We start from the raw sequence: 14,493 nt of genomic DNA, 5'->3' as shown, positions 1-14,493 counted from the left end.
TAAAGTCATAGGAACTGCATTAAAGAGACAGTTTCCATCTCCTCCAACACGCACAGGAATGAAGCCTGGTACGTTCACAATGTTTCGCGATAATTGATCGGCATCAGCGACTATTTCAGGAGTCAATTTCTGTTCGAATTGCCCAAAACTGGCCAGTTTGATGGCCACCATGTTGGCTGCTTCGTGAGGGCCCTACTTTCTTAGTATAGCGGCTTCGTATAGGATGAGTAGGCGGGTGTACATAATAGATCCATCGGGCTTGGAAAAACACTTGTTACAATTGTATTTCAATTTCGATTGGCCCAGCAGCTCGAATTCTTCATCCCCTATCTTCTCGCATGCAGCATGACACCAGTGCTTGCAGATAGGACAATAAACGCTGGGTCCCTTATCGCATGAAAGCATACACACCCCGCAAGGCCACTTGGTTTAACCTAAAAGAAAATTTACAATATTAGTTAGGAAATTTGTATCATCAGTTTTCAGAATTTCAACAATCAATGCGGATTTTAAAATGTCAGACATCAGTAAGAAAGGTGATAATTTGTTAAACAATATCGGCCTGTGTCAACTAAACCACGTATTTCAAAAATTTTAGAGAAAACATTTGTAGATAAATACATATTAATAAATACATTACATTCATATTTGGAGAAGGCTATTCGACGGACATGGCATGGCTATCAATTTAATTATTTCTCATAATTATAATTCAAATCATTCGTTTGTATCATGCAAACATGGTAAGTTTGAATAATTTTGAACAAATGACACAACCATAAAAGAAAAGGAATCGGGCCTAAAATTGAACTTTGATGAATTCCGCATGAATAGAAGTGACCCTTGAATGTCAAGAACTAAAAAAGTTATATCTTTGGTTCAAATAGATAAATTGTCTCTTAAATTTAAGAGTAAAATCTCTGTAAATTTATTATATCTGATAAAATTTTCTTGTAATATTCTTACCTTTCGAATCATTAGGGTTTTCTGACTTTCGTCGAAAACCCTCTTGAAATTCTGTTGATTATTATTATTATCATATATTTTCCGCCGATTTCGTCAAATAAAATTCATCTTCATTCAGATTCGGCAACTGACAGCTTCGAAACGAAATGTATAAATTGATACTGTAATAACGGTCTCTCTGAAACAACAGATTGTCTGAATGTACTTTCCATCCTATTTGAAACTTAAAATTACTTATTAGATTACTGTAAATAAAGAATTGAATTGAATTGTTAGACAACAAGCACCGGCGAAATAACAGTTTGTGACGTCATTTAGTAAGTAAATAAAGGAGGGCTCCGAGAATTTCCAAATCACGGGGGACTATACTGGGGTTAGACCATTCAAAAGTTCATAATGTACTTGTAGGTTATTAAAAATATTATGATATTTGATTTGGTTTGGTCTAAATTTAATTAATGAAAAAACCAATGAAACTATGCTTAGAAAATATTGGTAATAAAGTAATTTTGAATTTAGTGCGTACCATGCTACTGGCAAAAACCGTAAAGTTCCCCAAGTCTCCGTTTCTACCTTACGCATGCGCATTAGTCAGTGCTGTGATGGCTCTAAGTCGAGAAATCGGCACATTGCGCATGCGGTACTACATGTGAACTTTAATGACTAATAGTCACTGTAGTTTCCATTAGGTTCGAATCCCGTAAAAATATTGATCTTATTTACGCTGGTTCATCTTATAAGCAGGTTCGAAACCCGAAAATTACTGGTCGTATTTCAAGCGTTACGACATGAACTTTGATGATTAAAGTGTCGCTGGGTTATTGTTTGCCAAGTAAAAAAGTTACAGCATCCCGAATATGAAACAATGATAGCCCCAGCATTTACTTTTAAGTGCTATTAGGTTCGAATCCCGAATGTGTAGCAGAAAAATACATTCATCCTTTTTTTTAATATACCGATATGTATCTTAGATTTTCAGCTTATGGCAAGACCACTTGAACACAGGTTGGGGAATGACAGGTCTGTCTGCGGGCGTCGCGAAGGTTTTCTTGACCTTTCAAAATCCATGGTTGTCCTCTATTAGTTGTTGAAATAGAATGACCCATCTTGGGCCGTTGCCGCTTTTTATTTAGTTCGCCAAGAACTAATCACTAATTATCATACTTATAATTTCTATCTTTCAGAACAAAATTCTCATTCTGATTATCCGTTAGTTTGTAACTGTTTTTATGTGGTATTTCTAAATTTCTTTTAATTTGTCCTTTGATCAAGATTCACTATTGCCTCGGGTTAACCCCCTAGTTTGCCATGCCTTAATTCGTTTAGTTTGTAACTGTCTTTGTATTGTATTTCTAAATTTCTCTACGCTCTTGTCCTTTGATTAAACTTAAATATTCACTATTGTCTTTTTAAGATCCCCTAGTTTGCCTTGCCTTAATTCGTTTAGTTTGTAACTGTCTTTGTATTGTATTTCTAAATTTCTCTTCGCTCTTGTCCTTTGATTAAACTTAAATATTCACTATTGTCTTTTTAAGATCCCCTAGTTTGCCTTGCCTTAATTCGTTTAGTTTGTAACTGTCTTTGTATTGTATTTCTAAATTTCTCTACACTGAACATCGGAAAAGCTTTTAACAAATCATCGTATCCTTTATTGTAACGTACAGCGAACTGAAAATATCATATACATTCATTCTATTATTTTTTTTTATGCGAGTCATGCCGCTAAATATATTAGATCTAGAGCTAAGTATATTAGATCTAGAGCTCCAGTGAGTGTCCAGTCGGTTCCCAGTCGGCTCCGGTCAGTTTCCAGTCGGTATTTAGTAGGGGCGGATTTGGGGTTTGGGATGAAGGTCGCTATAAACTTGGCACGGTTTACCGGTAGATGCGGTCAATGCGACGTTCTTTCCACGATTCATCAATGCTTTGACGACACGCCTGACAAAAAACGATTTTCCCGTACCAACCTGGCCACATACTATCAAATTGTGACCGGCAATAACCAAGTCAAAAGCATTCTTTTGACAGTCATTTAGGTCATCCGGGGACGACATAGTTTATATCGGTCTGATACAGTTACGTGGATATAGCAGGTAACCGCATCGCAGATCAGGTGGCAGTACCAGACGTGATCGAAAAGTTTGATGTTGGATTTAAGAATTAGTTTGACAGCCGGATCCACGTGCATTTATTTACTATTGCCCGTTGGCCCGGTGTGTTTACTTTTGCAACGGGCCAATCATAGAAGTGAGTTCTATGGGCCAATCAACGCATCGGTCGTAAGTGCGGAGCTAATGTTACTTCCGGGTATGATGGCGGAAGTTTTCAGCGAGGAGGGACGTTTTTCGAGACTGGTCGCGATTTAGCTGTTCCTGTGCGTTAGATTATCTAAAAAGACGAAAATATCGATACGCTGGGGTAAGATCAGAGTCTAAGCTTTCGAACGAGCCCTCGATCGTAAAAATCGGTTCAGAATTACTAGTCGAAAGCGCCGTTTGTTTTCGAAAATCGTGGTCATTTTTACTTCCAGGCTGGTGCGGTACAGACGGAATTTGACGATTTTTTGGGAGTAATCGCCCGATTTAACAACCTTTAAGACAAAACAACCTTCAATAAACAACTCGGACTTGTGCAGAAATCTGTTGGCTTTACAAAAAAACTTTATTTGAAGCGGATCGGACCGCAAATAACAAAACTACGAACTGTTGAAGTGACATACCTATCGACCGATCTGACGGAGAGTTGGCTCCCTTGTCTTTTTATATATAGTACCTAGGATACTGGGGTCAAAATTTTTTTTGTCAGGTCCCCGTGGGGTATTGTAGAGATATAAGGGACCAACTCTCATCATTTCAATAGAAATGAAAAAAAAAAATCATTTTGAAAATTTTGTTGTGACTAAAAGGATTGTTTTTTTTCACACGTAAGGTGGAGGTGGCGGTTTATGTGGAAGGCGGTATATTGAGGGTTGACAGTTATTTTACATTCATATACATTTTTCTCAGGATAGGATTAGAGATATTTGAATTGATCTTAAATACCTCCCAGGTCTTTTCCAGAGTCTTGACACAGGTAACACAATGACCCATCGGCTCAAGTCCATTATAACATTAAATAGTTCCAGCAGAGACTTATCACATTGGACTGGTATTTGGAATTAATCCGCCAATATCGGACTGATTGAATCTTACGACATTACGCCATAGGACGTGCGGCTCAACTCGAGAACAGGTAAAAGTAGAGATCTATGAATCCTAAATGTCGGCCGATTCTACTCGTCGACAATGTATACAACACTGATTGTCGTCCGATTCTACTCGTCGACAATGTCTACAACCCCGATTGTCGTCCGATTCTACTCGTCGACAATGTCTACAACCCCGATTGTCGTCCGATTCTACTCGTCGACAATGTCTACAACCCCGATTGACGACCGATTCTACTCGTCGACAATGTCTGCAATCTGGATTACGATTATATATAGTGGCTGGGATCGAGGGGCCGCGTGTGTGCGTGAATCACCCTAAATTGGCTGGGATCGAGGGGTGGTGTGTGCGTGGATTACCCTTATATAGAGTGGCTGCTAGTGACGAGTAAAATCGGTCGACAATCAGGATTGTAGACATTTTGACTCAAGTCCATTATAACATTAAATAGTTCCAGCAGAGACTTATCACATTGGACTGGTATTTGGAATTGGATGGGGTGTTCTGTCGTTCAGCTGAAACAACTTTAAAAACCTTGACTTGGCTTGTCATTTCACCTGAAATTATTATATTATAGCAAACCAATATTATTCATTTTTACAAAACGTACTTTCTTGATTTGGCAGTTTCATTTTTGGAATAACTATGTCATGGTAGACATAGATTTGATCTGCATGAATATAGCTTTTAAAATATCAGAGTTACATTTTTGAAAAATAGCATTTTATCAATCATTTTATATCTGAGATTATTTTCTTGTTTCTCTTTGTACCATTTATGACTGCCAAGCCTAGTTACTCTGGTCTGAGAAGCTTTGTTCTCATAGTATCTTAAAGTCAACAAACCACAACATTTGCCTAGATACTTAATGGTGACACTAATTACAAAGTTTGTTTTCTTGGCAATCTGGCATCTATCCGTTGTCAGAGCCCAAGTACCTGGATCCTCCAATCAGATGAATCTTTGCTAGATTGGGTTTGTAGGTGGAGCCAGAGTCATCAAGGTCCAGCTCAGGCCTAGCTGGGTTATTCTGACTTTGGATTTCATCAAATAAACCCAATCTGCAATTAAAGATTCACTCTCGTATTTTCATTGGATTTTCAGGTAAGATATTTAGTACACTTTGTTATTCATAGTGTTTCCATTTATTACAACTTAGCTTAGGCCTAAAACAATATAGTATAATTTGTCTGCTATATTCTCGCCTCCCCCGAGTGAAGTATTCTACCGATCCTTATGGATCTCGATTATTAAAGAAATCGAATGTAAATTAGAATTACAAATAACTGAAATTAGGTTTTGCTATAAACCATGCAAGACGCATATATTCGAATTACAAACTAAAACTTAAGCTGGCAATTTGAGTACTCTGTATATATATATACATATATATATTTATATAATTAGTCAACAAGGTGTTATGACGATATGATATATAATCTCAGTAATTATTAGTATAATCATGTATATTCAAATGTATGAACTATGACTTTTAATAACTTTTTTTCTGACATTGGATTTCATCAAATAAACCCAATCTGCAATTAAAGATTCACTCTCGTATTTTCATTGGATTTTCAGGAATTTCAGGATCACAAAACATAATTATAACCGCGGTGGTTCATCCCAAAAACCTCCGCATTAAAATATTATTGTGAAAGTTAATTACAACGGTCAATTAACTAATCAATCAGACTGGCTAAGGTAATAGTATTTATGACTTACATAAATTATCCGTGTAGGCCTGTATGAAGTAGACGATCATTAGAATATAACGTTACTCACCTGAAATTGTGATTAATGTATGTTTGATATTCTTTATTCAGTAGCTTTGACATTTCATGCAGCCATTTCAAATACAAAAAATATAAAATCGTTACATAGATACTCGGCAACAAGTTGCCAAGGAACAGATATATCCAACAATAACAATTGAAATGTGAAAATCATTCAAAATGTGTCTAGAAACGTGAATTGGATGTTATTTACCGCTACCCGAATTGTTTAAAAACATATCAACACCAAGATTGTGGAAATATGATAATTAATATTTCTTCAAAAATGGCCGCCATCTTGAAAAATGGCTGCTACAGGTTTTTGTGCTGAATTTTCGAGTCTGTAAACCCAATATTTGATTTTAATGTTGTCAAAAACATATAAATAGGCACTAAGATGACTGAAATCGTGTAGCGTTTCTCTCCTGGGTAGCGTGTTTCTTTTTAGGGTTGGATAAGTAAAATAGGCGTTTGCTACTAGGGTTCGCCCTGAAACAATATAATCGGGTTATACGAAAATATTGGGGGAAGTAATTCCTCCTCAGGGAAAAGATATAAATTCTTGTCTAAATTATCGTCAAATACATATTCATCCTTCTCATTCCATGATCAGGGCTCAGCATCCAAGTAGGCGACTACCTGGCCAGGATTTCGCTCGGGTTCGAACCTAGTTCTCCTCAACATCTACCGTTCTCTACGTATGACACTCTGTCATGACTACCCCCGGGTGAAGGCCATCAGTCAATAAAGGACTGAGGGATCATATAGACGAATAGTAATAGATTGATAGATAAAGAATATGTACACAAGCTTGCTCGACGAAATATCTTGATCGGTGACGCTCTCAGTCGGCCGGTAAAAGTTTAACTAGAAGATAGTCATAAACGGCGACATCAAACTCGGCCGAAAAGTCTAACTCGGCCGAAAAATCAAACTCGGCCGAAAATCAAACTCGGCCGAAAATCAAACTCGGCCAGACGATCGTACGTAAGTTAACGCGAATAAATAATTTGCTTCCTTCGGGTTGGACAAGATGATCATATCCAACCCGAAGGCGAGATAGGAAGGATCAATCTCTTACATCTTATATATAATTTATGTTCTCGATAGCAAAGTCAATAGTAAAGTCGGAATTCTGCGTGTGACGCGTGATGATACCAAAGATCGGAATGTCCGACACGCTCGAACGACCCGCCTTTTATAGGAATCCGAGTGCGCTCATTGGCCAGTAGTGATTTTTCTACGCGAGAAGTAGGCCAAGAGCGCGCACAAAATAGAACGCGAATAAAATAGTTAACAGGAAGATTAATGCTCCCAGAAATTAAATATAGTCAATACACGCGCTAAAAATACCAAAAGAATACATTAAAGAGGATAAAAACGAAATTCGAATATCAAACCCGAGTTTGATGTACGCGCGCAAGAATAGTGAACCGCCTAGCGGTGCGACAAAGCTCAACTCGCCGAGCGAGGAACCGAAGAAAACAAATCAAACTATGTAAATATGATGAAAATAGGATTATGACATTACCAAACGGCAGTTCTAAAGTAAAAAAAACGATATCAAAAGAATAGACTACAGGTAAGTAACTTGAATGTTATAGCGCGAATTTACGATAAAAGCAGAATAAAAAGATGTGATCGTGCTATTTCCCGACAGAAACCGATCCAAACCCCAACCCGAACGCGAATAGACCGCAACGAGACGCCCGAAAAACTTTAAAGTGTCCAAATTTTCAGACTACAAATTTAAACCATCGAAAACAGAATAAAAAAAAAATAAAAAAAATAAAAATATATATATAAAATAAAAAATATATAAAATAAATATATATATATATATATATATATATATATATATATATATATATATATATATATATTTATATATATATATAACGATTTTATTTATATATATATATATATATATATATATATATAAAATCGCCCCACCCGGAGATATCGGAGGAAAGGATGAGGTGCTGAAACAAAAATGAACCAGAGGTGTTAAACAGAAACAGGGTCCATTTTCGCCACAACACCCCCTCCCAGCCTCCGACCTCCCCCGGCGGAGGCGATAAATAGCGAAAATCGGAGAAGAGTCTCATACGATGCCAAACACCTTCTGGTCGATCAGACACAGCGTTCATATTACTGGTTCGCTACTGAATCCATAGATTTCTACGTCTCCGGCCGCGGTAGGGTGGCTGTGTAGCATCCCGAATGCCGTAGGTCGAGTCACCTCCACTTGTCGAACGAACTCTGGAGTCGGCCACCGAATCTTGAACCTCAAGGATTCGACGACGCACCGGTTGCATACTGCTCTGTCGCATGGAGAACCGAAATATTTATACGCATTGCGACCAGGAACAGGATGACTGTGTAGCAGGACCAATTGTTCGCACAATGCTGGACTCGCGTTGTTGGCCTGGCAACTCTCTGATGACTTGTCGACTACGACGTCTTCCAGCTTCGACGTACCTTTTTCTATCTCGACTGATGGCTCGGACGACTATTCTTGCGCAACTACCGGCAGCGACTCAGTTGACAACTTGACGACGGAAGTCTGAGACTGAATTACTGGTGTCTTCATAGCAGTAGTAGGCGGCCCGATTGGCAGGCTCTCGACGACGGTTGGTAGTTTATCGCCTGCAGCAGTCGGCAGATCATCGCTGATGACAGCTGGGAATTTCTCTGTGACGATCGAAGGTGGATAAACCTCTTCTATGGTGCCCGACATCTCTTTCATGATTCGGGTTACGACGTCGGAAGCCGATCTCCCTTCCGATTGACAGCTGACGGGAGTGACGTCCATCTCTTGTTCTCTAGTTGAAGTAGCGGTATGGGATTGCGTACCAAAGTGGACCGTTCGAGCGTCACCAGTGACCGGCTCATCTTCTTCTAATATCTTATTGATTTGAACCACTAACTGCTCTGCCGTCTCGTCGATCGCTTCTCGCTCCCGCTGTCGATCCAATCTTGCTTTCGATTCTTCTGCGCGCTTACGCCGCTGCTCGTCACGTCGAAACTTTCTTTTGGCGGACACCGCGCTCACAGTAGAGGTAACGTTCGACGCGGATAGGACTTGTGCAGGCGGGTCTCGGTCCCATGAGTCTTCCGCGACTTCGAGGATACCCACCCTCTCTTCGTGGTATTTGACGTGCCCACGGGCCTTCAGTTTGGTAGCGAACTGTTTACCGCACTTTTCACACTCGAAAACTTTCCCCTCGCGGGTCCGGCCTTCACAATACCTATTATGCGCGTGAACGTTTTCCTTGTCGACTCTTCGTGCACAGTAAATACATTTAACCTTGGTCGTTTTATCCCTACAAAATAGAACGGATAAAAAAAAAACATGAAAATTACGATGGCAGATGACATCTGGACTACCACCAGTCGCCATATCTATCAGGTGGTCTCGATGTACGCCCGAAAAAAGTGGTTCTAAAATCGTCGCTTTTGATTTCGTCCGAGTATTTCTCTGGATAGTCAGGAGTCCTCAGGTCAGGTGCGGTTGGCTCAAGGTAGGGTTTCAGTCGGTTGAAATGCACGGTCATACGCTTGTTCGAATTAGGAAGCGCTATAGTATATACTACGTCGTTTATTATCTCGAAAATCTCACATGGGCCTACCCAATGACAGGCCAGCTTTGATGACTTCATGCCAGGCGTGACAGGTCGGAAAAGCCATACCCTATCACCGACTTTGTAATTCGTTCCGTGACTACGAGTATCATAATGTCTTTTATTTCTTCTAGCACGAAGCGCTAAGTTCTTTCGGGTGTGAGAAAAAGCGAAAGTAAGGCGTTCCTTCAGTTCCGTTGCGTACGTCTCAACTGGGAGCTGTATTGAAGGATGGGGAGTTCCCGAGAGAATATCTATAGGTAAGTTTATATCCCGGCCTAGCATCAAATAGTTTGGAGAAAATCCGGTCGAATCATGTGTCGACGCTCGGTACGCCATCGTTAAAAATGGTAGCTGCTCGTCCCAGTCGTCCTGGTTTTTATTCACAAGCATGGCGAGCCCATTCAACCGGGTGCGATTGTATCGCTCGACTAATCCATCGGACTGCGGGTGGTAGGCGGTAGTTTTAGTCTTACGCATTTCTAGCATGCCGCAAATTTCGGTCATCAATTTTGACTGGAAATTAGACCCTTGATCAGAGTGAAATTGTCTCGCTACACCAAATCTACTTATGAATTCTCGGACGAGTGTTGCTGCTATAGTCTTGGCTTCCTGATTTGGTAGAGGATAGGCCTCCATCCAACGAGTAAAATAATCGGAGACGACTAAAATTACGGTGTTCCCGGCTTTCGTTTCGGGTAGGGGCCCCAAAATATCTAAAGCTATTCTTTCCATAGGTATGCCAACGCGATAGTCTTTAAGTTTTGCTTTATTACTACTAGGTGGACTCTGGTGGCACATAGGTAACAAGTCGCACACCAGAGCTTGACATCATCCCGAATTTCGGGCCAGAAATATCTTTGGTGAATGCTAGTGAGAGTTTTCTTGTAGCCGAAGTGTCCGGCGGTTCTAGAGGCATGAATCTCGATGAATACTTCGTGACGGTAAGTTTTAGGCAAAACTAACAACGTGGACGGATCTAACCCTTCTCTTTCCTTGGTGATATACAGTACGCCCTCGACCAATTTTAATTGTTCCCACCGGGTTGCTAGAAATTTGCTGGTAGCGCCCTCACTTGCGACATCCTGCCAGCTTGGTCGATCTTGGGACTTATATCGCTCTACAATCCATCTGAGATCAGGGTCGCTTGCTTGTGCTTGGCCTAGTTCTGTTGGCGACCATTTCGGCGCGCACGATAATTCAGTGGAACAGTCTCTGATAGCTCTCACCCGCTTGATGTGGCTGCATGGACTCTCGATTGTTTCATACCTCTCAGAGGCCCTCAAGCAATGTTGACATTCCCTGCGACTCAAAGCATCTGCGTTAGTGTGAAGACGGCCGGGACGATGTTGAACCTTGAAGTTGTATTCTGACAAAAGTGTAATCCACCGGGCCGTCTGTCCCTCTGGGTCTTTAAAAGACATGAGCCAGCGTAGCGAACCGTGGTTGGTGCGGAGCAGAAACTCTCTCCCTAATAAATAATGTCTGAAATGCTTGACGTATGTGACCACTGCCAATAACTCCCGTCTCGTGACGCAATAATTTCGCTCTTGCTTTGACAAGGTGCGACTGCCATAGGCGATCACTTTCTCAGCCCCATCGTGTACTTGTGACAAAACAGCCCCCAAGCCTACCCCACTAGCGTCGGTATCTAAGATAAACTGGGTATCCGGGAGTGGATATGCCAGGATGGGCGCTGTCATGAGCGCGTCTTTCAATTCCTCAAAAGCGGACTGACATTCTCCAGACCATTCAAATTTCCTTCCCTTCTCGGTTAATCGGTGGAGTGGTTTCGCCGTCGATGCGAAATCTCGGTAAAAACTCCGGTAGTAAGATGCTAAACCCAAAAATGATCTTACGTCAGTTTGACATCGAGGTACAGGCCAGGTCTTAATTGATTCGATTTTACCTGGGTCGCACGATACGCCGTCCTCTGAGACTACATGTCCTAAAAACGCAACCGATTTCTCAAAGAAGTGGCACTTCTTGGGTTTGAGTTTTAGATCGAACCTTTTAAGCCTTTCGAATACTTGGTGTAGGTTGCCCAAAGTCTCTTCAAAATTCTTTCCGAATACTATGATATCATCTTAATAGACTAAGCAAATCTCATACTGCAGGCCACAGAGAACCTGTTCCATGAGTCTTTCGAACGTCGCGCCACTATTACACAACCCAAAAGGCATCTTTCGAAATTGAAATAGACCATCTCTCATGACAAACGCGGATTTCTCTCTTGCAGATTCGGACAGCTCGACCTGCCAATAACCAGATGCGAGATCTATAGTACAAAAATATATAGAGCCAGAAAGGGAACGGATAGAGTCATCAATTCTGGGTAGGGGATAAGCATCTTTCATAGTGACGTCATTCACCCGCCAATAATCTACGCAAAATCTAATCCCCCCGTCCTTCTTCGACACAAGAACTATCGGACTAGCCCACGGTGAAGTTGACGGTTCAACCACCCCGCGATCTAGCATCTCTTTGACTAGGCGACTGGCTACCTCTTGTCTTGCCTGTGGTAAGCGTCGAGTCTTCTGTCTAACCGGCTTAGCATCCCCTGTGTGTATATCGTGCGTAATTCCCGGGGCTACCCCTAAATCTGCGTCGGACCGAGCAAAGATGTCTCGATACTCTAAAATTAACTTTTCGACCTGAGATGCTTCGTCTGGCTGTAAGTCTTTCGTGCTTCTCTGGACGAGATCTCTTAAAAATTCGGGAGTCTCTCCGCTTGGAGGGCTGGGAGTATGCGTGGCTCTCACATTACTGGATTCTACTCTAGATGCGGGTCTCAAAGAGTTGTCCCCTTGTAAACTGTAATCTTGTGTGGGATTGTAGGATTTAAAACACTGGTGGGTAACCATATTTTCTCGGTGTCGACGAGACTTCTCGCTGTCAGAAATCGATGTTTGTGGCTAAACTCAGACGGTTCTATCATAGCCCACTTCCCGGAGTGGAGTTGTACATCAGTCGTTCCTTCGAGCACTTTTTCGCTAAAAGGGGGGATAACGACTCGCTGACGGCTTCTGACGTGAGTATTGTTCTTATCTAGCTGACATTTCTTTCCGTAGATGATTTGCTCACCATGACTCGTGATACTTTGCCTGGCTGGGTGAATCTAGTCGTAGTGTGAAAGAAAATCTAAACCTAAGACGGCTTCATCTTCGATATCAGCTACCGCGAATGACCAGGGCATGACCTCGCCGAAAATCTCGACTCCGACCTCAAGTTTATCGTATGTTTTCAGAGGGGAATTATTGATACTGTATAGCCGTAAATTCGATTCTTCTAGATTCTCCTGCGATGCTGGGTGTAATTTCTCGAATACGTTTTTACTCTGAACTGAAACACATGCACCAGTATCGATTAAAAATTTGGTTTGTACATTGTCGATTTTTCCGCTGATGATTATGCTAGATACCGTGTTGCTGATCGCGCTTACAGTAACTCGTTCATTCAAGAGGGTTGGCGATGAGAGTTTGGTTTTTAATCTCTCCTCTGGCTTGACTCTCTTTGAGCCAGGGGTCGCCCGTTTCCCCGTCTCGGTCCTTCTCGGCAGTTTCTAGAGATATGGCCTGTTTGACCACAACTGTAACAGATGATAGAATGATTATCTCGACGAACGCTCTGTTGGGATTGTAGGCCTACTAACTGCTGACCATTGTCGTAAACTCAGTCACCTGAGATCTCAATGTCTCAATTTGGTCGCTCTCTCCTACTTTTGTTGCTCTCACGAACCCATGAGATCCACGTTCTCTATCCTCTTCTAATCTCTTAAACCCCTCTAACTCTACGGCTAGACGGACTAACTCGTCGAGCGATTTACAATGACTCTGGTACAATTGCATACGCAGCTCTCTATCTTCGATCGCGTCTATAAATGTGTTCGGACCAAACGGTCTCGCTGAAACGGGTCTAAATCGGGATATGCCCTAACGGCAAGGGAAAGTAGTTCATGCCCCAGCTCTCTCAGGGTTTCCGTCCTCTTACGCCTTCTGTTCTTAATTTCAGCTAAGAAGAGTTCAGATTGATGGCCGGAACCAAATCTCGAGTCGAGTATACCGACTAACTCGCCATAATCAAGCCGACTTTGATGCGACAAAGTGCAAGCTAATTGACGGGCGGGACCTCTAAGGTGTGCGAATAGAAAATCTGCCTTGGATCCGTCGTCCCAGCGGTTGATACGTGCTACTGTCTCAAAAACTTGAATATAATCTCGCCAGGAACCATTGCCGTCAAAGGTTTCGGGTTTGATTCTACATGCCAGGTTACGGTCTTGAGTGAGGCGCTGACTCTCGAAAACAAAGTTTTATCCCGGCGGAGCTCGGTCAAGACGATCACTCGTTTCGACATTGGACTCAAAACGGTCGGCATAAATGAAATTCTGATCTCCGGAGCTAACCCTACGAGGAAGCGCTGTCGTCTCAAAAACCTCTGAGCCTTTCTCGAGTACATTAGGCGCGGTCACTACTTCTGTCACGGTTGGGGAATCTCCTACGACCGTCGTCTCTCTGTCTAAGGGCTGACTCTGTCTAAGGGCTGACTATGGGTTAGATTCCCGTCTCTTCGAGATTTCGACGCCTCGTCGCTAAGACTTCGGGGTTGTCTACGAGCGTTACTCCTAGTCGAAGGGATACTCTCAGATCACCATCCACGTTAACGGATTGAGTACTCATCTTTGCTAAGTCACTAAAATTCAAATAATAGTCTTAATCGTCTTATACAAATTCTGAACGAGTCTACGTTCCACTCAGTGCCAAAATAATAAAGATAAAAGAATATTGTGCTAAAATTCTCGTTGAGTTTCTTCTGTGCGGGTCTATCAACTTATTGATCAAATCAAATCAAATACGATCCCACCGCTGCCACCATTTTTGTAGCGTTTCTCTCCTGGGTAGCGTGTTTCTTTTTAGGGTTGGATAA

At 41.7% G+C, this 14,493-nt stretch overlaps 1 long non-coding RNA gene across 1 annotated transcript; it reads left to right on the top strand.

The window, feature by feature from the left end:
- Nucleotides 1–7,394: 7,394 nt before the first annotated feature.
- Nucleotides 7,395–13,716, top strand: LOC141910643 (uncharacterized). Its single transcript, XR_012619902.1, has 3 exons — nucleotides 7,395–7,529; nucleotides 9,705–9,830; nucleotides 13,582–13,716. It is a non-coding gene; the product is annotated as an uncharacterized LOC141910643 (long non-coding RNA).
- Nucleotides 13,717–14,493: the final 777 nt, after the last annotated feature.

Source organism: Tubulanus polymorphus, chromosome 9 (assembly GCF_964204645.1).
Source record: "Tubulanus polymorphus chromosome 9, tnTubPoly1.2, whole genome shotgun sequence".
NCBI lineage: Eukaryota > Metazoa > Nemertea > Palaeonemertea > Tubulaniformes > Tubulanidae > Tubulanus > Tubulanus polymorphus.
The sequence above is the reverse complement of the archived record's forward strand: the minus strand, read 5'-3'. Positions and strand labels throughout refer to the sequence as shown.